This window comes from Panthera pardus, unplaced genomic scaffold (assembly GCF_024362965.1).
Source record: "Panthera pardus isolate Hobbes unplaced genomic scaffold, ASM2436296v1 HiC_scaffold_13, whole genome shotgun sequence".
NCBI classification, from domain to species: Eukaryota; Metazoa; Chordata; class Mammalia; order Carnivora; family Felidae; genus Panthera; species Panthera pardus.
The window spans coordinates 187,664,858-187,692,299 of record NW_026526688.1 but is presented as its reverse complement, the minus strand read 5'-3'; positions in this window follow the sequence as shown (position 1 = coordinate 187,692,299).

The window sequence follows — 27,442 nt, the reverse complement described above, 5'->3', positions numbered from 1 at the left end:
AAAATGCTTCCTTTACTGGGGCGCTTGGGTGGCTCGGTCGGTTAAGCATGTGACCTCAGCTCAGTTCACGACCTCGCAGTTTGTGGGTTCGAGCCCCATGTCAACTTGGCTCTGTGCTGACAGCTTGGAGTCTGGGGCTTGCTTGTGCCCCCCTCTCTGTCTAACCCCTCCCTTGCTTGTGCTCTGTCTCTCTCACTCTCAAAAACAAATAAACATTAAAACAATAAAATAAAACGCATACTTTACTGACTTTAAAAACCATTACAACTTAGTTTTCATATGACAACAAAGAGATTTACCCACTTCCCCACCAGAAAAGTGAATTTGTTTTTGTGTATAAAGATAGGTTATCTACCTTCCTACCACAAAGAAAGAAAGAAAGAAAGAAAGAAAGAAAGAAAGAAAGAAAGAAAGAAAGAAAGAAAGAAGAAAAGAAATAAAAGAAAAAGAAAAAAGAAAACAAAGGAAAAGAAAAGAAAAGAAAGAAAAAAAGACAGGGAAAAAAGAGAAAGAAAGAAAGAAAGAAAGAAAGAAAGAAAGAAAGAAAGAAAGAAAGAAAGAAAAGGAAAAAAAGAAAAGAAAAAGAAAAAAAAGAAAGGAAAAGAAGGAAAGAAAGAAAAAAGAAAAGAAAGGGAAAGAAAGAAAGAAAGAAAGAAAGAAAGAAAGAAAGAAAGAAAGAAAGAAAGAAAGAATAAAACAAAAGGTAAAAGGAAAGAATAAAAAGGAGGGGACAGATGGCAGCAACGAGTGAAGCCGAGTCTCTTCCAAGCTGGAGAAAGCCACTGCTCTGCTGTCTTAGAAATGCTGCCCAATAAATTTCTTTCCTTCTACTATCTTGTGTTGGAAGTGTGAGGGGATATGTAGAAAGTATATAATATTTCTTAAACATTAAAACCAGCACTTTGGACAAGTTTATGGGAGAGATAAAACCTTGCATGAATAGCCAAAGAGAATATTTGGAGGATGGGCTGGGGTGGTGGTCATACAGATGTGGGAACTCAGAGAAAGGATATCCCTAGATAAAGCAGCTTCATAATGTCTAAATAGTAGTCATTTGACTAGGGACTAGAGTAAGTTATTAATCTTGAGACTCCATATATGAGGTAAGTACTTTTAGCAAAGCCTTGAGAATGGTAGAGATGAGGGAAGTTTCCTTTCTGAGAAAGGAACATACCCTGAGAACAGTAGTTGGCAGATGTATTAGTCTGCTATTTCTGCTTTACCAAATGACCACAAAACGCACGCCTTCATCAGGACAGATTTGTTATCTTACACTTCCATTGGTCAGAAGTCTAATGTGTGTCTCACTGGAGGTGTTGGCAGAGCTCTGTTCCTTTCTGGAGGCTCTGGGGAGAATCCCTTTCTTTGGTTATTTAGCTTACCACCTCCTTGCATCTGCAAAGCCCGAGATGGCCACATCACATCACATCATTCCAGCTTTCTCCACTATCTTCCCTTTCCACGTCTTAGGACTCTTGTGGTTATATTGGGTCCACACAGGTTATACTCTCTATTTTAAGGTCAATCTTAATTCTTTTTTTGCCATGCACTGTAACATATTCATGGGTTCCAGAGACTGCATGTGGACATCTTTGGGTGTCTCTATTCTGTCCACCATTGCAGCGTGAGATGCATGATGTCTGGAGTCATGTTGTCTGCATTCAACCCCAGTGCCACCACATACTAGCTGGGCAACTGTGGGTTAATGATATGATCTCTCCATGCCTCAGTTCCCTTATTTGTAAAATGTGGCATTAAAAGTGCCTATCTCAGCGGGTTCTTATAAGGATTCAATGAGTATTGGAAATGTAATGCTTAGGACATTACAAAGTGCTTGATTAAACTCTACAGTTCTGATGTCCATCTGCTTTTTCAAGATAAAATGCAAAAGCATTAAATGTATAGTGAGTATCTGAAGGATTCTGACCCAGAAAGGGGGATTTGATTGCAGGTGTAGAGAACAGACATTTACAGGGCTTGCTCATATGTCAACACTCCATTGCCCATGGACATAATTAGCAAAGACCTAATTTGTGCCCAGAATCTCCCAAGCCATTCGTTCATTCTGGGAATCTTGGAACATGGAGGATGGCTCACATATAAGCAGTGCTTCCATGCAGTTCTACTGGTATTCTTAGTCCTTCTCATTGATGGTTGCCTCACAGCTGCCCACAGGGTGCCACTCAAGCCACCGCCCATGGAACTGCTAGCCTCTCAACCATGCTTCAGCCTGCCTTTCTTCTGAGCCACTGGAAAACCTGTGCTTACCGAGGAGTTTTCAAAAGCATTCCCACAGCAGAGCGGATGTGCTCCCTGGTTATATAATGATTTCCACTGTCCCACAACTGTCTTCTTCACGTGCTAACTAGGCTTCTGAGAATTGGGGAACAGAGATGCTTCAGGTGATGGTCATAAACAGTTATGCAAGGTGCCTAAAACCACTGCCAGGTTCTAATTCCAACCTGGATGCTTAGTCTAGTCCACTATGCCAGACTTTACATTCATGGTACTTTCCTTTTTAAGGTCCTCAGTATATTTTTTTTCCACAGTGGTCTTTATTATGGACTTTTCCCTCTATATTCCTATATTTGTTTTCTATTGCTGCCATTACAAACTACCATAAATTTAGCAGGCTAAAGAATCACTAATTTCTTGTCTCATATTTTCCACAGGTCAGAAGAGTCTAGCAGGCTCAGCTAATAAGTGTCTATTTAGAATCTCACAAGGCTTGAGGCGGCACCTCGGTGGCTCAGTCAGTTAAGCATCTGGCTTTGGCTCAGGTCATGATCTCTCAGTTTGTGGGTTTGGGCCCCACGTCAGGCTCTGTGCTGACAGCTCGGAGCTTGGAGCTTGCTTCAGATTCTGTGTCTCCCTGTCTCTCAGCCCCTCCCCTGCTCATGCTCTGTCTCTGTCTCCCAATAATAAATAAATGTTAAAAAAAAATAATAATCTCACAAGGCTGAAATCAACGTGTTGCCAGGGCTGTCTAGGGGAATGTTGTTTTCCTTGATCATTCAGACTGCTAGCTTAATTCAGTTCCTTGTTGTGGTAAGACTGAAGTCCATGTGTCCTTGCCGGCTGTCAGCTGAAGGCCACCCTCAGATTCCCAAAAATGCCTTCATTTCTTGGCTTGTGGATCCTTCTTCCATATTCAAAGGCAGCAATGGTAGGTTGCTTCCTTCTTACATCATCTCTCTCGACTAATTATTTTGCCTTTCTCTAGTACTTTTAAAGATTCATGCAATTACATTGGACCCACCAGGAGAATCTCTTTATATCATGTTCCATAACCTTACTTACATTTGCAAAGTCCTCTGCATGTGTAATGTAATATATTCACAGGATCTAGAGATTAAAGCATCTTTGGGGGCCATTATGCAGTCAAGCACCTGCCCTGCCCCTGCTAGTCCAATAGGTATACATATGTCTCAACTCCCTGGCTCTAGTTCTTTCCCACAGAGTCTCTCTCTCTATGAAAATCTAGGCATATGGCTGAGCATCTCTTAGCATCCCTGAACAGTGTGTGACAGCTAAGATGACAGCTAAGAATGTAGCAACTGAAGTCAGTTCATCGCAGAGCACATGCGCTGGGGGTGGGTGGCTCTTTCCAACAGCCAAAACTTGGCCTCACCACACACCTGGCCAAAAGCCATAGCTTTACCCATATTATGAGATACACAAAGTACTGTGAGAACTGATGAGAGATAAACTGGTTTTCCTGAGTGAATTAAAGAAAAGGCTTCTGGGAGATTACATTTAATTTGAGCTTTGAAGTATGAACAAAGTTTAGTAGGATGAAGGGGAACGGACAGGAGAAATCATTGTAAGTAAACAGAAGAGGAAATACATGGTCATGGATGTTGAGAAAAATAAATTTTGGAGAAAAATAAATTTTGGAGAAAAATATACTCATGTTTAAATCAGGCATATGAATATTTTCAGTTGATTGACAGGGTAAAATAGGTATTTCTTTCACATAGAGTTACACGTAATCCTCTCTTTGTACAACCAGAACTATATTAACTGAAAGGCATTCATATTGGCCAATTTCTCATTTTTCATGAGTTTCAGTTACTATAGTTCAGTCCTTATAGTTTAAAATAAGGATTACCTGTTTGTCTACTTTCAGTCAAAGATTAGGATAACAATTAGAGGATATACCCATTAATTTAGAGTTCCCTGAAGATAGGAAAACTTACTACTGCTAAATAAAACAGGACTAGATTTGAAAGTGACCTTGAAAAACTACAGCAATATGTAACCAAAAGGTAGATGATTTTCTTAACAAGATGTCCCCAGGGTAAAATAGAGAAAAAGAATATTATCTAATCAAAATATGAACAATGGTTAGAGACAGGAGTTATGGAAAAATAATCTGAGTTATACTGGCCTGAAAACTAAAGCAAGAACAAGGTGTTCATGTAATGAACACCATACTATGTGCCAAAGTTGAAATAATTGAAGTAGCCTAGTGGTTATTATATTTAATGCTTGAAAAATCTCTACAAGATAGGTTTTATTATTCCCTTTGTATATATGAAGAAATTGAGATTTAGAAGAGTGAGGTAAACATCTTGGTGCCTCTAGAGGTGAACTTTGAACTAAAACTATCTGACTTGAAACATAATCCCATTTCTACTATCCCTCATGTCATGCCAAGAATATTGGCATGCATAGGGGCGCCTGGGTGGCGCAGTCGGTTAAGCGTCCGACTTCAGCCAGGTCACGATCTCACGGTCCGTGAGTTCGAGCCCCGCGTCAGGCTCTGGGCTGATGGCTCAGAGCCTGGAGCCTGTTTCCGATTCTGTGTCTCCCTCTCTCTGTCCCTCCCCCGTTCATGCTCTGTCTCTCTCTGTCCCAAAAATAAATAAACGTTGAAAAAAAATTAAAAAAAAAAAAAAAAAAAGAATATTGGCATGCATGGTGTGTGATGTGCAGGAACTATCTAGAAACTGTTACAACCTTTCAGATAAAATATATTGAGTAGATACCACCATTGCCACACTATGGAGCTCCTTTAGATTCTAAAATCACTTTGACTACACACTACTTTTATGTTTATTTATTTATGAGAGATACAGAGGGTGAATGAGGGAGCCCTCTGAGCCATCAGCACAGAGCCTGATGCAGGACTTGAATCCATGAACTGTAAGATCATGACCTGAGCTGAAGTTAAATGCTTAACTGACTGAGCTACCCAGGCACCCCTACAAACCACTGTCATGTTGCAGGTTATGATAGGCCATAGTCTAAGGGTCATTTGCAAGTTTTTGGAGAATGGGGTTCCCTGTCTCAACACAGCAGATACAAAGATGGCAAAAGAATGAGATAAAGATTGGTAAAGGATGTTTGTATAAGAGGAGAAATGAATCAGAAAAATGCATTATTTCCACTCTGAGAGAGTGCAGAGATGTAAAAGCGCAGTATATTAAATTAGTTTGCTAGGATTCCATAACAAATTGGTGGCTTAACCAACAGAAATTTATTTTCTCACAGTTCTGGAGGCTAAAAACCCAAGACCAAGGTCCCAGTAGGGTTAGTTCCTTTTGAAGGCCATGAGGGAAAAAGTTCTGTACAGATCCTTCTTTGGTTTGTAGACGGCCATGTTCTCTTTGCATCATAATATTGTCTTCCCTCTGTACATATTTGTGTCCAAATTTCCTCTTCTTATAAGGACATAAGTGGTACTGGATTAAAGCCCACCCTACTGACCTAATTTCAACTTAATAATCTCTGTAAAGATCTATTTCCAAATATGGTCACAATTTGCAGTACTGCGGGTTAGGATGTTATGAATTTTGGAGGGAACACAATTCAACCTATAACATAAAGGAAGAAATAATCACATTAGGAGTTTTATCTCTATGAAATCAAAATGTATATTAGAATTCAATAAATACCAATAGGAACATAGAGTCATTTACGTAAATAAGCAATCAAGGAATTAACAGGGTCCGGCTGTGGCCTATTAACATTACTGATGAAGACAGAAATATAGCCACTAATATTGTCTCTCTATATCTTCAAATGGTTTAAGCTATTTTTTTCCATATCAAGAAATGTTCTAACTCTTGATTCTACAAACCTAAGAACAGCTAAATAGAAGTACCAAATATATTTCTTGAGAAATGATATTCTTCAGTGTCATTGGGCTTTTCTTGGGCCAATTCATGCCCAGAGGTACATTCAGGGAGAGGCGATCAAGAAGGGAAGACTCTAATGTCTCCAAATATTACATATAGGATAAAGATCTGAATCATTGTTTGCGGTCTTAGTAAAATAAACTCAGAGCAAGTGCATGATTTCACTTTTTTCAGTGCTCTAACCTTTCATTAGATAACCTTCAGAATACCCAACTAGGAGAATGATGACATTATTGCATTTTAAATAACTACTTTTCAAAATGTGGGATACAGACCTGTCAACTCAGAGTGGGGGTGAACATTCCACTTTCATTCTATTTATTTTGTTAGAAAAAAGACAGTTTTCTTTTTTTAAACCAGCAGGCTTTTCTGTTTTATTTTATTTTAGGCTGAAGTTGGCTTTCAGGATTGGACTTAGTTGAAAAATTATGTGAACAGAATGAATGGAACTGGGTTCTATCACACTGTATGTCCCAAAGTGAAAACAAAACAGCATTGTTGTACAGAAAACTACCATATTGATAACACTGCACTGAGTTGGGCTAAACACTCAAACCACTAAATCATAGAATGTCAATGCCGGAGGCTGACTTTTTAGGTTGTCTCTGGTGGGCACTTAATTTAACTCAATGAGATAGAATATATTTGATAAAAACAGTGAAGCCATATCAGCATATTTTAGACTGGCACCGAATACATTATGGCCATTTAATGAAAACCTTGGTTATTATGTTTGGCAGATCAATTATTAATCATATAGATGGGGCAGAAAGGGACATGCAACATCAAAGCTGATTAACTTAGTCAAGTCTTCAATAATATTGTCACTTTTTATCAAAGCCAATGGCTTGAAGAACAGTGGCTTGATGGAAGAAAGAGTGACCACAATATAAGTCATAATAAATGGCTAGTGCAAATCATGAGAAGCACTGTGTAAAGGATCTTATGAAAAACAGAGGAGGTATATCTTGCCTTGATATCAGGAAAGTCTTTCTCCTTGTAGAGGTAATGGTGTTCTTAGTTTAAGAGATGGCAAGCAAATCATACATAAGTAGAGTGTTAGGGGAGGGGGAAATGCCCATTTTAGTGTTCCTAGGTCTTGTTTTTGTCAGTCTAATCTTTTTTTTTTCCTTTTTTTTTAATGTTTATTTATTTCGAGAGAAAGAGAGCACAAGAGGGAGAAGGGGAGAGAGAGAGAGAGAGAGAGAGAGAGAGAGAGAATCCTAAGCAGGCTCCATGCTGTCAGCCCAATGTGGGGCTCAAAATCATGAACTGTAATATCATGACCTGAGCTGAAATCAAGAGTTGGCACTCAACCGAGCCACCCAGGTGCCCCATCAATCTAATCTTGAGTACCTATTGCCTCAGGGACAACTCCACCTAGCTGTAAAGAGAGAGCTAATTAGTACCTCTTCCTCAATCCAGGATATCCTACATTCATTATGATGGACTGCTACCCCATCAGGGACCGCAGTGAGTCAACATCACAGTTTCTATTCTCATGAACAGACATCTGCCACACCAAATAGGACTGATGTATGCTAACCAATAGGATATTATAGAAATGAGTGTGTGGCATGACAGGCTAGGTCATACAAGACATTGCAGCCTCTTTCTAAGTAAAGCCGGCCACCATGCATGAGGACATTCAAACAGCCCTACGGACAACTTCACATGGAGAGGAACCGGGGTCTCTGGGCAAGAGCCAGCACCAAGTTACTGACCAAAAAACCAAACTACCTTGACAGACAATGCTCCAGATAATCAAGCCTTGAGAGGACTGTAATCTCAGGAGAGGTCCCAGGCCAGAATAACACAGCTAAATTCCTGGATCCTGAACCACAGAAGCAAAAAGATAATAAATGCTTATGTTGTTTTGAGCCATGAGCCACTAAATCTTGAGGTAATTTATCACGTGACAATAGGTAACTAATACACTAATATACTCTAACTCTGAAATAATCTCTTGAAATCCCTCAGTGTTGCCCAAGAACTGCCATTAAATATGACCTATTTCCATAAATGTATGTGGTAAGGAATGTTCCATACACATATTTACATTTGTCTCTGGAAGCATTTCTATGGGGAAGCAGTTCATCCATTTCTCAATGGATCCAGGTAGGGCCGCATCAACACTTTCATTTCTCCTGCTGTTCAGAGAAAATTAATTCAGCCTTGAGCTGAATAGAATAAATGCAAACTAAAATGATTATTAGAGTGTGACTTTGGATTTATGCAGACAACACTCTCCTTGACATGAGGGATGCAAGTGTTAAGGCATATGATATACAACCTGCCAGTGCATAAAACCATGCCAGAAAAGCATATTCTGGTCAGGCAAGCTCACCCGCTCTTTTACAGTTGATAGAAAATGGATGTACTCCTGCTTTCATTAGTGACTATCCCCCCGCCCCCGATAGAAAGGAAAAGAAGAAAAGACAAAAAGCTTGATTATGTGAAATCTAAATATCTCAAAAACATACATTAATAACACCCATTGGAAAAGCTAACAAGGAATTAATTTCAAGACTCCTATGGGCATTTTCTGGGAAAGGAGTCTTAATCATTGACTTTTGATTTCTTAATCATTAAGAAACCCCATGGTGCCAGGGCGCCTGGGTGGCTCAGTCGGTTAAATATCCAATTTCAGCTCAGGTCATTATCTCACAGTTGGTGAGTTCGAGCCCCACGTCGGGCTCTGTGCTGACAGCTCAGAGCCTGAAGCCTGCTTCAGATTCTGTGTCTCCTTCTCTCTCTGCCTCCCCCGTCCCCCGTCCCCCACTGTGCTCACGTTCTGTCTCTCTCTCTCTCTCAAAAATAAATAAACATTGAAAAATTTAAAAAAAAAGAAACTCCATGGTGCCAAATGGTTTTAAGTAAATACAACCACTGGTCTTACTACACGGAAGGAACACTGAAGCCACAGCCATTCCACATCTCTCTGAGGGAGAGCACATCTATGTGATTCCTGGAAATAAAGAATTAGGCTGTCCCTTTCGGAGTGTGGCCACCTCCATGGGATGGGTTCCCTGATTAAAAACTAGTTTGTTAAAAACTAGGAAGTTAAGAGTAATACAAGTAGAATGAAAGAATGAAAGAAAGGAGAGGGAAAAGAGGAAGGAAAATCTTTGGAGATGGACGTTATAAAATAGAAAAAAAAGAAATAAAAAAGAAAAAGAAGATTAGTAATCAGAGGAAAATAAAGCAAAAATAATAACATTAAAAATAGACATCTTAGAAACAGAGCAAATATTTCCTAACTTTTTCCATGAGGCCAACATTACCCTAAGACAAGGGCATTACAAGAAAAGAGAACTACAGACCAATCTTCCATACACATGAGTGCAAAAACCCTCAATAAAATATTAGGGTATTGAATCCAAAATATATGAAAATCATTATATACAAAAGTCAAGTGGGATTTTTTCCAGGTATACATGGCTGGTTCAAAATACAAAAATCAATTAATGTCATTGATCGCATCAACACAGTAAAAAAGAAAAATCACATAATATCAATAGATGCAGAAAAAAGCATTTGACAAAATCATACACCCATTCATGATAAAACTCTCAGTAAACTAGGAATAGAAAAAAAACTTCCTCAACTTAAAAAAGGTTATCTACAAAAAACACATACAGTTAATGTCATCCTTAATGTTAAGAAACTTAAAACTTTCCCTCTAAGGTCAGGTACAACCTTAGACCTTAGTCCCCTCTCACCACTTCTCAACATCATACTGAAAATTCTAACTAATGCAGCAAGATAAGAATTGGAAATTATATATATATACGTATATATATATGTATATATATACATATATATATACGTATATATATACATATGTATACACACACACACACACACATACACATACACAAAGATAGAGTGTATATATATTATATATATAGAGAGAGAGAATGTATATAATACATGGGGGGATTGGGAATGAAGAAATAAAGCTAACTTTGTTCACATGATGTGTCAATGTAAGTTCATTAATCATAACAAATCTAGCATTCTGTTTGGGGGTTTTGATAATGGTGGAGGCTATGCATGTGTGGGGGTAGGGGACATATAGGAACTCTGTGCCTTCCTCCCAATTTTTCTGTGAACCTAAAACTGCTCTAAAAATTAAGGTCTTAATAAAATTTTAGAAAGAGTTATTATGTGAAAGCAATAAACCTAGATACCAAAAAATGAAACTGATGATGTCATTATCAAAAAACAAAGGAACAAAAATAAAAGGCATTAGGAAAGGAAGCATATAAAGTGTATCTCCAAAACAGAAGATGTCCTTTGCACCCCACCCCTCAATCTGCCCCCACATTTGAGATGACAATTCCATTCCTCTAGAGACCAAAACTTCAGGAGTCATCCCTCACACCAGGAGGGATTTGCCAGGAGATCTTGTTGGCTCTTTCTAGAATCTGACCACTCTTCATGCCTTCACTGTCTCCACCTTGGTCTAAGCATTATCTCTTGCCTGAATTGTAGAAACAGCCCATGAATTGGTCCTTTGACTCTATCCTGGCCCATTACAGTCAATTACAAGTGTAATTGAGTTACAAGTGTTAATTCTTTAAAAACGTCGGTCAGACCATGCGTCCATTTTAATCTCCAATGGATCCCCAATTCATTTGACATAAAATCACGCAAAGCCCTGGAAGATCTGGCTCCCCAGTCACCACCCTAACCTCAGCTTCTTTTACTCCCCCTCTTGCTCACTTGGGCCATCATGAAGTCTGGCCTCCCCAAAAGACTGGGCGTGTTCCAGCTTTAAGCTTTGTACTAGGGGCTTCTTGCTCCCTGGTACATTCTTCCTATCCCTATTTTAATAAGGCTAATACCTTCACCATCTTCACATTTTGCTTAAATGTCAGCTGTATCTGGCCACACTTTTCAATACTGCTAATCTACCCTCCCCTCCTTCCACCTCTATTCTGCAATTATGATTCTCTTTACTATCATCTCACATATACTCCCATTTACTTATTGTTTTTACTCCCTTTTAAGAATCTAAACACCACCAGTGCAGAAATCTTGTCCATATTTTTTACTGATGTATCTCAAATGTCTAAAATAGTTCCAGGGCATATTGTTGGTGCCTATATTCATTTCCTAGGGCTGTCACAACAAATTACCACAAACCAGGTGATTTAAAAGAATGGAAATATGGCCTCATACTTCCAGAGGCTAGGTGTCTGAAATCGGGGTGTCAGCGGGTACGTGCCCCCTCTGAAGCCTATGGGAAGAATCTTTTTTGTCTCTTCTTTGCTTCCAGTTGTTTGCAGGAACAATCTTTATTGTTCCTTAGTTTGAAGCATTTCATTCTCTCTACCATTACATGATGCCATCCCTGGTTGTCTCTGTCTGTGTCTCTTCTCTTACAAGGACAGCAGTCACACTCATTAAGGGCTCACCCTACCTCAGCATGACATCATCTTAACCACTGCTTTAGTGATATCTATTTTTTCATATAATTAATGACTCTATTTTCATTTTTAAATATAATTTGTCAATTTGGCTTCCATACAACACCCAGTGCTATCCCAACAAGTGCCCTCCTCAATGCCCATTACCCACTTTCCCCTCTCCCCCACCCCGCATCAACCCTCAGTTTGTTCTCTGTATTTAAGTCTCTTATGGATTCCCTCCCTCACTCTCTGTTTATAACTTTTATCCCCCCTTCCTCTCCCCCATGGTCTTCTGTTAAGTTTCTCAAGATCAATATATGAGTGAAAACATATGGTATCTGTCTTTCTCTGCCTGACTTATTTCACTTAGCATAATACCCTCCAGTTCCATCCACATTGCTACAAATGGCAAGATTTCATTCTTTCTCATTGCCAAGTAGTATTCCGTTGTATATATAAGCCACAGCTTCTTTATCCATTCCTCAGTTTATGGACATTTAGGTTCTTTCCATAATTTTACTGTTGTTGAAAGTGCAGGTATAAATATTGGGGTACATGTGCCCCTATGCATCAGCACTCCTATATCCCTTGGGTAAATTCCTAGCAGTGCTATTGCAGGGTAGTTCTCTTCTTAATTTTTTGAGGAACCTCCACACTGTTTTCCAGAGCGGCTGCCCCAGTTTGCATTCCCACCAACAGTGCAAGAGGGTTTTCATTTCTCCACATCCTCTCCAGCATCTATAGTCTCCTGATTTGTTCATTTTAGCCATCCTGACAGGTGAGAGGTGGTATCTCACTGTGGCTTTGATTTGTATTTCTCTGATGATGAGTGATGTTGAGCATGTTTTCATGTGTCTGTTGGCCATCCAGGTATCTTCTTTGGAGAAGTGTCTATTCATGTCTTCTACCCACTTCTTCACTGAATTATTTGTTTTTCAGGTGTGAAGTTTGGTGAGTTCTTTATAGATTTTGGATACTAGCCTTTTATCTGGTATGTCACTTGCAAATATCTCTTCTCATTCCGTTGGTTGCCTTTTAGTTTTGTTGATTGTTTCCTTTGCAGTACAGAAGATTTTCATCTTGATGAGGTCCCAATAGTTCATTTTTGTTTTTAATTCCCTTGCCTTTGGAGATGTGTCAAGTAAGAAATTACTGCAGCTGAAGTCATAGAGGTTTTTGCCTGCTTTCTCCTCTAGGGTTTTGATGGTTTCCTGTCTCACATTCAGGTCCTTGATCCATTTTGAGTTTATTTTTGTTAATGGTGTAAGAAAGTGGTCTAGTTTCATTCTTTTGCATGTTGCTGTCCAGTTCTCCCAGCACCATTTGTTAAACAGACTGTCTTTTTTCCATTGGATACTCTTTCCTGCTTTGTCAAAGACTAGTTGGCCATACATTTGTGAGTCTAATTCTGGAGTCTCTATTCTACTCCATTGGTCTATGTGTCTGTTTGGGTGCCAATACCATAGTGACTTAATGATTACAGCTTTGTAGTAGAGGCTAAAGTCTGGGATCATGATGCCTCCCGCTTTGGTTTTCTTCAATATTACTTTGGCTATTTGGGGTCTTTTGTGGTTCCATACAAATTTTAGGATTTTTGCTCTAGCTTTGAGAAGAATGCCAGTGCAATTTTAATTGGGATTGCATTGAAGGTAGATTGCTTTGGGTAGTATTCACATTTTAAGAATATTTATTTTCCAATCCATGAGCATGGAATGTTTTTCCATTTCTTTTCCATTTACAATTGCACCAAGAACCATAAAATACCGAGGAATAAACCTAGCCAAAGATGTAAAAGATCTGAAAACCGCTGAAAACTATAGAAAGCTTATGAAGTAAATTGAAGAACACACAAAGAAATGGAAATGACCCTATTTTCAAATAAGGTGACATGGAGGAACTGGCAGTCAGGACTTCAGCATATCTTTTGCGGGGACAAAATCCATCCCATAGAAATGGCCAAAATATTCTTTTTCCAAAAGTATTTTTAAATGAATCAATGGACATATGATAGTGACACAGGTTGTTAGAAATATTCTTTGGCTAATGATGATGTGGAAGGAAGGTCCTTTCCTATGGCTTAAGTAAATCCAAGTGAACAGATCAACTAAAAAGGCAAACAAGGGGTGCCTGATTGGCTCAGCTGGTTGAGCCTCTTACTCTTTGTTTTGGCTCAGGTCATGATCTCACAGTTGTGATATCAAACCCCACCTCAGGCTCTGTGCTGGGCGGTAGAACCTGATTGGGATTCTCTCTCTCCCTCTTCCTCTCTTCCTCCCTTCCTTGCATGTGTGTGCACATGCTCTCTTTCTCTGTCTCTCAAAAAAAATAAAATAAAAAGGCAAACAAAGTTGCCTCAGTAGTGACTTTTGAGTTCAAAGGTATTTTACCACATGTCCTTTTTTAATAAACAAAAAGACATTGTGTATTATTCCTTCTTTTAATATCGCTTTTACATTACAAAATAGGAATCATGATTTTTAATGTAAATTTCAGTTACAATATTGAATATGTTTTATAAAACATACCACCACCCTGTATTCCATCTGCTATGAAAATCTGAAAATGGGCTTCAGTTTCAGAAAATAAGATGGCAACCACAGTGATTTTAATCTTCAAGTCAATGAGAGAAAACCCCAGCATGCTTTAATGACAATTATTGCTGTATTTGTTCATTGGCAGAAATACACTTTCTTCTCATATCCCTAACCGGCAGTAGCTTTACTTCTAAATCACATGCCACCATAATTTCTTTTTGGAATACTAAATAATAAATCATTATTGCCTCATAAATAAACAAATTATAGCATAATTATTCTCCAAATCCCATGATGATTTCCCCGCTTTTTACTTTAATGTCTCCTATTCCTCCTTAATTCAATATTGATATTTATGACAGACACCAGTTTTCAGCAAAAAAGAAGAGTTTCTGTGGAGTTAGGACTAGAGAATACCTTTTTCTATCCTCCATAGTCTGAATAAAAATGTTCAAAAGGTAATCTCCTCCTCTTCCTATCTCCAAATTCCTACAGGCAAGAAGAGCTCCCACCTTGACCTCTGATTATTTGTATTAACTTTTGACATTAGGAAAGTTGTACGGGGAATCCGAAAGGTTTTCTCTTCCTTCAGGCCTCTGTGAGTATGAATTACATGACAGCTAATAGGAAGATACCATTTTTTTTGAACAACAAAACTTTTATAGAAGTTAAAATGCTAATGGCAGAAGAAACTTTAGAAGAGACAACTTGTCCAGAATGTTCCACATTATGATGGGTCAGGTGCCAATGATGGCACACAGGATGTTTTGAGGTAGTAACACCCTATTTAGAAGTTGATTTTGGCCCAGTCAGTTGAGTGTCCAACTTCAGCTCAGCTCATGATCCCACGGTTCGTGGGTTCGAGCCCTGCATCAGGCTTGCTGCTGTCAGTGCAGAGCCTGCTTCAGACCCTCTGTCCCCCTCTGTCTCTGCCCCTCCCCTGCTTGCACTCTCTCTCCAAAAATAAGTAAGTAGTTTTATAAAGTTGATTTTAATAAGAATGTATTTGTTTTACATGGGTATTAATTCATTTTGCCTAGGTAACCAAATATTCAAAAAGTTAGTCTGTAGAGCTCCCGGTTTGGGTGGGGTATTTTACCAAATTCAATACAAATGTATAAGAAAGAAGTATTTCTTCCAGTCTGTGATTTCACAGATGCTGTTAAGACAATGCCACTTAAAAAAAAAAAAAGTGAATTGATTTCATGTCCGCTGAAAAGAAACAGATAGTATAAAAGCAACACTTAGATCCATCAAATATATGAAAATGGTACCAAAAATTGCTGAAGTTTAGGAAACATTGATCTGGCAGGTAAGCTGACTTTAGAATGAGGTAAGTGACTCCCCAGCTCAACAGTTACCGCTGCACCTGGAAAGTCAGTCCATCATTCTTTCCTCTTGGTTCTTTCATCTTCTCTCTTCTTTCTTTCTTCCCCTCCTTATCCCTCTCCCTCTTTATACACACACACACACACACACACACACATATGTATTAATATATTCTATATTATTACCATCTGTTCACTTGTTCCTTCTACTAATCTGGACGTTACTTGATGATGCCAAGATCTCATTTATCTGTGTATAATCACTTAAATTGATATGATGCCCAGAACATAATAGGGGTTCAGTACATGTTTGCTGAATGACTAAATAAGAGCAGAGGTGAGGCTCAGTTTCCAAGCCTCTGACCTCCCTCTCCCTGCCCCTCACCAACTTAATCCAGAACTAGTTTCACTGTACCATGTATCCTACATTTAATGCTTAGATGTTGATTTCCAAATTCAGAAGTTAAACGAGTCATAATGATGCCTCCTACATTAAAAAAGAAAAAAAGAAACAAGAGAAAAAGATCACATATGATTATCCATCTAAAATGTTTTAATGTAGAAACAACTTAAAAAAAATTAGTGCTTGTTTCAGCAAATATTAAACAGGGCAGTCAAGTTGACTTAGAGCAGAATAAGAAAAATGATCAGTGGTATTTATTATTCACATATGCTTTGTTCATATCCTAGTTGTTAACTTGTATTACAAGACATGTAATCACACAGTCCAAATTCTAATTTCAGTTTGGTGTCGTTCAGATTATTAATACCTTTCAAGCCCAAGAGAAGTAACAATTCTAGGTGAACGGCGCCTGAAATAAACCAAATATTAGGCCTGGGTCCCATGGCCAGGCTCCTTCTGTGAATTGTATTTATCAAATACATAGATTGCTATCAAATCTTGCATTTCATCGTCTACTCAGTAATTAACCCCCTACTTATGAACCAGGGCTCTGCTCGGTATAGAGGATATGAAAATGAGGAAGTTTGTCTTCAAGTTTTTCAGTCTGTCAGAGGATACAGCACACAGTAAGTCAGAGATAGTGAAGAGTGCCATGACATACAAACTCCAATACTTTAGGAATTCAGAATGATTACTTTGGTCTTGAAAAGACTGCATAGGATTAGGATGCAGCTCATTAGAAAGTCCCGAAGTACCCCAAGCTAGATGAAAGTCCAAATTAGAAGGTGTGACACCTTAGTCTCTTCAGAGTTATAAAATTTATTCATAAAACGTAAGAGTATATTGTAGGTGTACGATTAAAGTTCTCTAAGACTTCCTCTTGCCATCTGTAAAATGGGTACAAGAATACCTCCTTCCCAAGATTGTGGCAGGAATGAAATGAAGCAATGTAAAGAGTTCAGGGCTCAGTGTTTTCCTGAGAAACTACAGGTAGGCAGAACGCATCAGGCATTCTGGCCTAAAGCGGCATCGGGCCTGGGCCCCTCAGTAATCAACTCTGGAGATCCAAGAAAGAGATCTGTAATACAAATTAGAATGTGAGTTTAAAAAAAAAAGAAGCTAAAAATAGTGAAGATGAAAAGGAAAGAAATCTTAAGTAACTAAAGGACAGGTAAATGAATAATATGGTAGATGGTAGAAAAAGTTCTTTAGACTTCTGCTCTTGTTTCTAAAACTGTCCTCTGGGCGCCTGGGTGGCTCAGTCGGTTAAGCGGCCGACTTCGGCTCAGGTCACGATCTCGCGGTCCGTGAGTTCGAGCCCCGCGTCGGGCTCTGTGCTGACAGCTCAGAGCCTGGAGCCTGTTTCAGATTCTGTGTCTCCCTCTCTCTCTGCCCCTCCCCTGTTCATGCTCTGTCTCAAAAATAAATAAACGTTAAAAAAAATTTTTTTTAAACTGTCCTCAAATGCTGTTACTTGAATAGGAAGAAAGAAAGAAAGAAAGAAAGAAAGAAAGAAAGAAAGAAAGAAAGAAAGAAAGAAGAAAGAAACAACAAAAACAGGGCGGGGGGAAGCATTAATGATTAATAGTTTAAAAAATTTTTTGCTTAGTTAACTACCTAGCTCTAAACAGATGTCCCAGCTAGTCCCAAAGTGTCTTGTGATTCACCTTAAATCTGAGAAGGGAACCCAGGGGAACCCTACTTTTCTTGCTCTGGTTCACACATCTCTTGTGCATGCTCTTGTCCATGGTTTGGGGTTCTGGTCATCCCCTCGTCTTTCAGGGCTGGCTTCTAATCAGTCCTCCCCACGCCTCTCTTGGTACTCTACCAGCTATCTACCTGGTTGCAGACCATGACTCCAGTGGTTTAACAAACAAACGTCCTACTTCTTCCCATCAATGCAGATATTCCAGGATCTGGAAAGAAAATCTTGCCAAGACTCACAGTATAAAACTGGGAACACAGACAAATGCCTATAGAGGATGTGAAGTGGGCCAAGGAAAAAGCAACACACAGGAAGTTTCAGAGTGGTGGCAAAGAGTAGCCATGTGCCACCCAAAGATATTCAGATTCAGTGTAAAAAGGCAAAACGGCATTCCAGCCAAACTACACATGTCCCCAAGCCTGGGGGCTCAGTCTGCAACCCTTGGATAAACACTTAAGGCTGCCTGGGTCTCTCCAGTTGAATCTGCAGCTGCCTCTGATCAAAGAGGGTGGTTTTCATATGAAAAGGTCCCATCTGGGGTGCTTAGGTGGCTCAGTCAGTTAAGCATCCGAACATTTTTGATTTTGGCTCAGGTCATGATCTTATGGATTGTGAGTTCAAGCCCCACATTCGGCTCTGCGCTAAAAGTATGGAACCTGCTTGGGGTTCTCTCTCTGTCCCTTCCCCTCTCATTTGCATGCTCTCTCTTAAAATAAATTCATATTTTTTTTAAAAAAAGAAAGAAAATGTGCTATCTTATTATTATCATTTTTTTTAACAGACTAGAAGACTTAAACTGGTTTTCACAATAGACTGTAAGACCTAAGCTGGTTTTCTTAAGATCCAGGGACCTCCGGCATAGATGCCTGAAGATGGCCCACTAGGGTTACATCACACAAAGGAAATAGCTATTTTGCTCACTACCGTTGACACTCTGAAATGTTCTGAGGTTGGTGCCAGTACTTTTCTTCTACTGGACAAGCAGGCATAAAAATTAGTTAGAAGGACCTAAGAGGGCATAACCTTCCTACACGCATAAAAAATGGCAAATGGCACACATCTAAGAAGACCCTGAAGGTATTCTCATCCTAATTAGGGGCAGCCATTGCCAACGGGGTACCCCATCAGGAAATCTTGCCCCTCAATTTTGAGCACTGGTTCCTTCCTTGCTCTCTGTCACTCTCTTCATGCAGCTGAAGTGTGCGTCTTTTCCTGTTATTAAAGATGTGTCCTTTGCCTGGAAACATGGGTAGCTTCCTGTCAATCACTGTCACCTAGGTAGCAATTGCCAGGTAATTATTCACAGATGTACAAATGGTGTATAATTAAAAACTGCTTGTTACTCATTTTTTAATGACTTTAACTCATTTTATCTCTGAGGTAAGAAAAAAACACCTTACAAACATACTAATTGAGGCCATAATTGGCTGATATTTATAATCAGTTCTTCCATGACTTTCTCAACCTTTTGCTGCTCTAACCCATAATGCCTTCCCAATTAAAAACCAAGTTTATTAAATATATGTTTCTTTTTTACTAGTAAAATCTGAGTCCCCGGAGTGCTATAGAAAAGGGAACACATCCCTGATTTTCCAGATGTTAGGGGGAGATATGCCTGTGAGTCATTGGGCAGAGCTTTGTATGAAATCAAAAAAATGTATTCACGATAACTGTTAATTTAACATGTTTATTTATATCACTGGAGCATGAATCCTGCATATAAAGGAAGACAGGGCAAAAAAAAAACTGATTCAAAACAATTTATGAAGCTGCATAATTCTTCACTTTTACCATATTTAAGATACCAAAACCAAAAAAAAAAGGCATCAACTTTAGAAAATAGCTTGAAAATAATTTGTGCTAAGGAATGGGTCACGTGGATGTCACAACTTGAAACTTGCAGAGCTATACCTGAATTGTTAGGGTAAGTTCTAATTACAAAATTCAAATCAATTTCTGAACTTGACTTGTATTTTTATATTTCTACCATCTTCACTCAGACTTAACACCTAAGGGGTGCCTGAGTGACTCGGTTGGTTAAGTGTCTGACTCTTGGTTTTGGCTCAGTTAATGATCTTATGTTTTCATGGGTTCAAGCCCCGTGTCAGGCTCTGCACTGACAGCATTAAGCCTGCTTGGGATTCTCTGTCTCCCTCTCTCTCTACCCCTCCCTCACTCATGTTGTCTGTCTGTCTGTCTGTCTCTCTCTTTCAAAATACATTAACTTAAAAAAAAAAAGAACTAAATACTTGAGAAAACTTTCAAATAGAATTTATGAAAATACTTAATCATTCACATTTTTGTATAAATATTTAACATTCAATATGATAAGCCTTTTATAATTACTTAAATGGGATTAAACAGGTTTCAATTTAGCCAAGTACAGTACTAACAGTAAATGATTCCTGATGTTCTGTGCAATACTATAGTTCCCAAGATATGGTCAGCTAGAGTGTGGGTCTCTGTTTTAAAGATTAGGAAATCAGATTTAGAAATTTTGAATGGTTTATAGATGTTGAATTATATCATATACCAAGTCAAGTCTGAATACTAAACAAGTATGAATAGACCAGAAACGGAATGGCATCATTCTACTAGCTAGAAAAAGTATTAAATGTAAGACATGCACTATGTGAAAGAAGATCCTAATTTTGAGGGCAGAAATAATGCCTTATTCATCTTTTCTGTTTGTATCCTACAAAGCCCAGCTCATTATTTTACAAATGGTAAATAACAAATGTTGAATGGAATGGCACTTTAAATGGATTCTAATATAACTCAGCTCTCTCTCTCTCTCTCTCTCTCTCTCTCTCTCTCTCATTCTTAGTTCTTCAGCATATTTTCAAACTTTAGTTTTTAGTTTCACTTTAGCATCACCTGGGAGTTTATATTCTGCCAACCTCTACTCTCAAAATTCTTTTCAATTGGTACTGGAGAGGTTCAAGGAGCAGTAGCCCATCTGCCACAGTTGAGCAATACTGTCTTAGGAATTACCAACAGTTCTTTCTTTTTGGAGTAGTGGTCAGAACCATTCAGTACATAATGAGTCAGAGTAGAGTTTGAAAGACAGTCGGCTTCTTTGCTCCGTCCTAGTGAGGGTGGAGGGATGATCACAGGTGAATGCATACAAACATTAGATCTATGCAGAAATGACATTTCTCCTGGACCATTCATTCCAGGCAGCTATCAACCCTTTCTTTTCTTCCAGAGAGGTGATGCATTATGGTAGATAAGACCATGGCCATAGGACGAGACAAACCAAAGGAACTTGAAATCTTGCCTCCTACACCTACCAAGAGTGAATTCGTGTGAGTGATTTAAATTCCCAAGTCAGTTTCCTAACACACAAAACAGGGAAAGTAACAACTAGCTCCTAGGTGGTGGTGGTGGTGATTTTTATGGGGGGTGACATCAGTTATTTTTCATACCAGATGTTTCAGAACTGTAACTACTACCTTTTTTTTCCATCTAAAGACCCTAAGTTAAAGAAACAATCACTGTATTATGAAATACATATGCTTGTACCCTAAGTGAAAATGTTATCGTGACTCTAAAAAGTGAACAAATGTCAAATGTGTGACCTTTAGCTTTCATTCTTAAACTGGGATTGAACGACTCTATGATTCACAAGGATTTATTTACTGTGAAAGATGGGATGTTTGTGTCCTCTCTGCCAAAACACATATATTGAAACCTAACCCTCAGTGTGATGTGTTTGGAGGTACTGCCCTTGAGGTGTGATTAGGTCATATGGGTGGAGCGTTGGGATTGGGATTAGTGCCCCTAGAAAAGAGAACCTGGAGAGCTCTCCTGCCTTTTCTACCATGCGAGAACATGTTGGGAAAATACGACCACCTCTCAACCAGAAAGCCGGCTCTTACCTGATGCTCAATCTGCCAACGCCTGATCTTGGACTTTCCATCCCCTAGAACCGTGAGAAATAAATGTATGCCGTTTAAGCCATCCAGGCTGTGGTATTTTTGTTATAGCAACCTAGCTATAAATTGCTACAGAATTTTGCTAAATATTGTCAGTTGAACGTAAATCAACTTGGTGTGACCAAATACTTGTCACATTTCGCCTTTCAATAGATATAAGATTTGACTCTTAAAATGTCAGTGCAAAATCTCTGGAAATAATATTTTTTGCTGGAGTCTTAGAAAATAACGAATAGCTCTTTCCGTTTTTCATACATAAAAGAGAAAGTATAAAATGTGAAAACGAGTGAGGAGAAACACTAAAGTAGAAGATTCTTTGACACTGGAAATGGAATGTCAACTTTCTTATTTACCTCATATTCTTCCCACCTTCCAACTTCTAGGCTTTGAATGCTCCAACCTGCCAATGACTTCATAAAAACCTGAATATACTGAAATTGACTGAGACTAGTTTCCCTCTTGCTAGTTCAAAAGTTGCCTAACTTTGTGACAAACTTACTGACAGAATGTGGCAATTAAGCCATGCTTTACATATACATATGTACATATGTTATATATATGTATGTGTGTGTATATATATATATACACATATATATATGTGTGTGTATATATATATATATATACATATATGTGTGTGTGTGTGTGTATATATATATATATATATATATATATATACATACATATTTTAACCTGAACAATTTGAGGTTCCAAATGATTAAGCAGCAAACCAACAGTATTTTCAGGAACAAATTTAATTTTTAAATAATCAATCATGGCTTTTGGTTCTTCTTTTCAAAGCACTAAAATCATGATGATGATGATTATAAAAGTAATAATACACATTAAACAATCTCTGTGTACCTACAAGACTACTTAACTGCTCTGTACCTCCAGTCCACATATATAAAATTCAGATAATAGTACCCACCTCCACATTGTATATCGAACATTAAGTTAACAAATGCCCCAAGTCTGGCACACATTAGGGGACATCAGGATGTCTGCTGTTACTATCATCCCATCAATAAAATCTGGGGCAATGGGTGTATTGGTATCCGAGTTGGAGAGCTGTGAAAGCTGAATTTGACAAGGTTGATAATTCTTGAAGTCCACGCAGGAAGACATGTATGAAGTTCCACTCAGGAACCTGAATGTAAATCCCAGTCCTCTGATTACATGTGTTCTTGCCCTAATTCAAAGCCTTATCTTGGAGAAATTCTGGAAGCTGGCTGAGCCACCCACCTAAGAATGAACTATCAATGACCTTAACACAATGGGTCTTCAGGGCACCTGAGTGGCTCAGAGGGTTAAGTGTCCACTTCAGCTCAGGTCAAGATCTCTTGGTTCATGAATCGAGCCACACATTGGGCTCTCTGCTTTAAAAGCACGGAGCCTGCTTCAGATCTTCTCCCCACCCCCTTCTCTACCCCTTCCTTCCTTCCTTTCTTCCTCTCTCTCTCTCTCTCTCTCTCACTCTCTCTGTCTCTCCTTCCCTCCCTCCTTCAAACGTAAATAAACATTTTTTAAAAATGCCCACAGAGAAAGTCTTCACCAAATGTTTGGCCCTCCACTCTCCTTAAGTCAGTTTTAAGTATAAGACAGAGAGAAGTAATTCTGCTTTTCAGTTAAATGTATTTAAAGCAAAATCCTCAAGCATTCCAAAGACTAAATGAGAGAAGAAATAATGGGCACCGTCAGTAGTCAATGCCTGAGACTGAAAAATTACTGTCTCTCTGACAGTAAATCATTGCAATATCCAAATACCAATCTATAAAGCCGGAGTGATCATAGCTGTCATGGTTGTGCATTTCAACCTTTTCTCAGTCTGGATGAATAATTGGTTAGTTAGTCCAGCAAAAGCCTTCAACCAATAAATGAGATAAAATTGTCAAATTTAGCAAACAAAAATACAGGCTGCCCAATGAAATTTGAATTCCAGATAAGTGACAAATACTTTTGTACTTTTATATGTATATGTCTGTTCCACATGTTACATGGGGGCATATTTATACTAAAACATTATTTGCTTTTTACCTGATATTCAAATTTAACTGGCTGTTCGGGATTTTACCCAGCAGTGGTCTACTTTTGAAATTTCCTTTTCAGGGATGATTACCCAAGGAAGAAAGTTGTTATGAACTAAATATTTCTGCCCCTCACAAATTCACATGTTGAAGCTTTAAGCCCCACTATGCTATTTGGAGATGGGAGCCTTTGGGAGATGAGTAGGGTTAGATGAGATCATGAGGGTGAGGCCTTCATAGTGGGATTAGCATCTTGTAAGAAGAGACACCAGAGAGCTTACTCACTCTCTCTCTCTGCATGCACAAAGAGGTCAGGTGAGCGCACAGTGAAAGGGTGGCTGGTCTCTAACCAGGAGAAGAGGCTTCAAGAGAAGAAACCTATCTTGCCAGCACCCTAATCTTCAGCTTCCAAAATTCCAGAGTTGTGAGGAGTGAATTTCTGTTGTTTAAGTCACCAGTTTGCAGTATTTTGTGCCAGCAGCCTGACCACACCAAGATGGAAGTACTGAGTACCGTGACTCACGTCAGGAGCAGCTACATCCTGGTCTCACGCAAGACTTTCACCAACGGTGAAAACCACACTGTGCAGATAGCCCTTCTCTGCCCAAATTCTTGGGTCTCCAGGATGTCCAACCCCTAGCAGAACTACTGTCTGCAGAAGAGGAGTGACACAGCTTTCCTCTCCGTGTCTCACTTCTAAGTGTTTCCACGTGATTGGCTGCCCTCGGCTTCCATGTTTTTATTGTGCATTTCCAAAACTGGGTTTCATTTTACTTTTCCCTAGACCACATCTTTCCAGGTTCTAGACACTGTTGTATAGCCTTAGAAGCTGCCTTCATTTTCAAATCCCACCAATAATGGATTACATACACAGGTCCCTTGCCTATCAATTATGGCCCCTTTCTCTATGGCCCCTTGAATGTTTTCACCTGACAGTGAGTTCAGTGGATTCGGGCAAGACTGAAAGCAATTACCTTGGGCTTCTGATTGAATATTGAATTCCATTTTTTTTCTCCTTCAAAAAATTTTTGTTCTAGAACTGCTGGAAAACTGAATCCTGGATTTCCAAATTCCTCAGCACATTTCATGTACACCTGTACCTTGTTAAAATAAACTTTTCCAATTACTTATACACACACACACACACACACACACACATACAGTGACCCTTGTAGAAATTCTACAATTCAATCTCCACTAGTCAGTTAAATTCTTGACTATAAACTGAAGTTTTATTTTTGTCTCATTCCTGACCTTTTTTTTTTTCTGATTACCAAACTCACTCTCTTTCACACACACACAATAAGCACTAACTCTTACTTATTTTTCAGTTGCCTTAAAGCATAATTAGGAAGTGCTAAACATGTAGCAGATATTCTCTACATCAGCAGTCGCTTGTTTTCTGACATTAACCTGAGATATACTCAATTATTTCTGATTTGTGAAATTATTTCTGAGTTTTACCCTCTTATTAATCTAAGATGAAAACAAGAGAAAGAGTTTGCCTGGAAAAAAAATATAAAATTAGCCTGAAGTCATTTCCCAGAAAATACTTGCAAAAACATATTCTAGAAAGAATTGTGTTTTATGAAATTTACTTTAGGCCTCCTATGTTGATCTTTTCACTCCAAAGCTGATTTCATTTTGGCCCTCAGCTTATACGCAGAGAATAAATTCGCTTGCTTGGATGGTTGCTGAGTCTAATAAGTGTTGATCATTAATGAAACCTTTCAAAACATGATAATGGCTTAGGCAAAGCACATTTATATAGTAAAAGTTGAAGGGAAATGATTCTTGAGAGGAAAAGCTTTCAGAATTACGCAAAGAATGACATTTACTCAACTTTTACAGATCCAATGGGAGAGAATATGCATGCGCTTATGCTTGTTTAACTGACTCTGGTTGAGTTCTTCCACCCAAAATAGATACATTTTACATAAGAATAGTATGTATTGGTTTATTATAAGTTACAGGAGCCTGGTTTCCTCCTTAAGCATTGCTTACTTTACTTCATTTCGAATTCATTATTGAATTCATGGCTCCTTTGCACTTTTTTAGGAAAAGATATTTCCCCAACGAGTGCATTTTACTTTCCTTCAGCCTGCTTCTTCACCTCCTCTAAAATTCTAAATTCTGACTATCAAACAGGATTTAATGAGCTGAGAGTAGGCGTGTTCCTCAGCTGTGATCACCCCATACCCTGTGCGTCCTTCTATCCTGCTGTTTTGCAATCACCACGTTGCTCGGCTGTATCCCCATGCTAACCCAGGAGTTTCTTAAAAGCAAGGTGTGGTTGTTATTCTTCAAAAGCATGAGTCCCAGCTCATGGCTGGTACTTGATATGTTCAATGTGCAAACAAACAAATAAATAGGGACTCTACAGTGAGCACAATGACCCAGGCACTCAGAATACTATAGGCAGTAAGTGGCTGAGAGCAAAACCATTTCTATATACTGGGGTCTTGGGCTTAAATTCCCATCCAAAACATTCCATCTAAAGGAATATCACCTTGCAAAGTTGTGTTACCTTCTGACATTTCTATATCCTTTTAAGCTGACCATAATTACATTTATCCTTTTAACTAATATCCACTGTGCCTCAAAGTTTAAGGTAATCTCTATGACAACAGAACAGAAACAAATGTCTCACTACCAAAATAATGAGTCACACAAGAGTAACATTTTTAAATTTTTTTCAATGTTTTTATTTTTTAGAGAGGCAGAGAGAGAGAGAGAGAGAGAGGGAGAGAGAGAGAGAGAGAGAGAGGGAGAGACGCAGAATCTGAAGCAGGCTCCAAGCTCTGACCTGTCAGCACAGAACTCGATGCGGGGCTCAAACTCATGAACCATGAGATCATGACCTGAGCTGAAGTCGGATGCCTAACTGACTGAGCCACCCAGGTGCCTCCACAAGACTAACATTTCTAAGTAAATAGAAAGTAGTGCTAATATCACCATTGAAACTTGATGCCATATAATTACCTGACTACCTACTTGCACTTGATTAGCACCTGCAAGTTTACAGTGCATTTTCATATAAAATACTTTATTTAAAATGACACTTAGTTTTTAATTATACAAACATTGTAGGAATATGTGGGTTTTGAGAAAATCTGAAGTATAGAATCAAATAAATTAAAAAGGAAGAGTTCCAATTGACCTGAGATAATAAAATTTCATTTCTTCAATGCCTCCCCCCCCCAACACACACCATGGTGTTATGTCATGGTGTTAACACCAATTGTTGTTAGAACTGCAGAAGAGCAGCCTGGGCTGGAAATAGAGAAGTTATTTTAAAGGAAGGCAGACTGGGGCGCCTGGGTGGCTCAGTCGGTTAAGCATCCAACTTCAGCTCAGGTCACGATCTCGCGGTCCGTGAGTTCGAGCCCCGTGTCGGACTCTGGGTTGATGGCTCAGAGCCTGGAGCCTGCTTCCGATTCTGTGTCTCCCTCTCTCTCTGGCCCTCCCCCGTTCATGCTCTGTCTCTCTCTGTCTCAAAAATAAATAAACGTTAAAAAAAAATTAAAAAAAAAAAAAGGAAGGCAGACTGTCAACAGTTGTCACAATGAGACTTGGGAGTTTAAGCACCCCAAAAGAATAATAAATCAGTGATCAACTTTATCAATGTAACTGATTATATTGCATCACTAAGGCTAATGTACGAGAAAATTATCTTGGGGAATTAATGAGTCTACTTTTATGGCCCCTTAAGGAAGCAATAATACTGCTGTCAAAGCAACAAGAAGGCTGCCAGCTGTAGGCACTTTGATGTGAAACGTCCTTATCCGATGTCCTCCTAGAGTCCAATTCACTGCTAGTGTTCTTAGCTTGAATATGCCATGGACACTATTGGGTTTTGCCATCATATCTTAATTAGGGGAAAATGCTAAGACGTCCTTTAATGAGACATCAAAAATGAGTGTGATTGATGACATCATGAGTGACTTTTC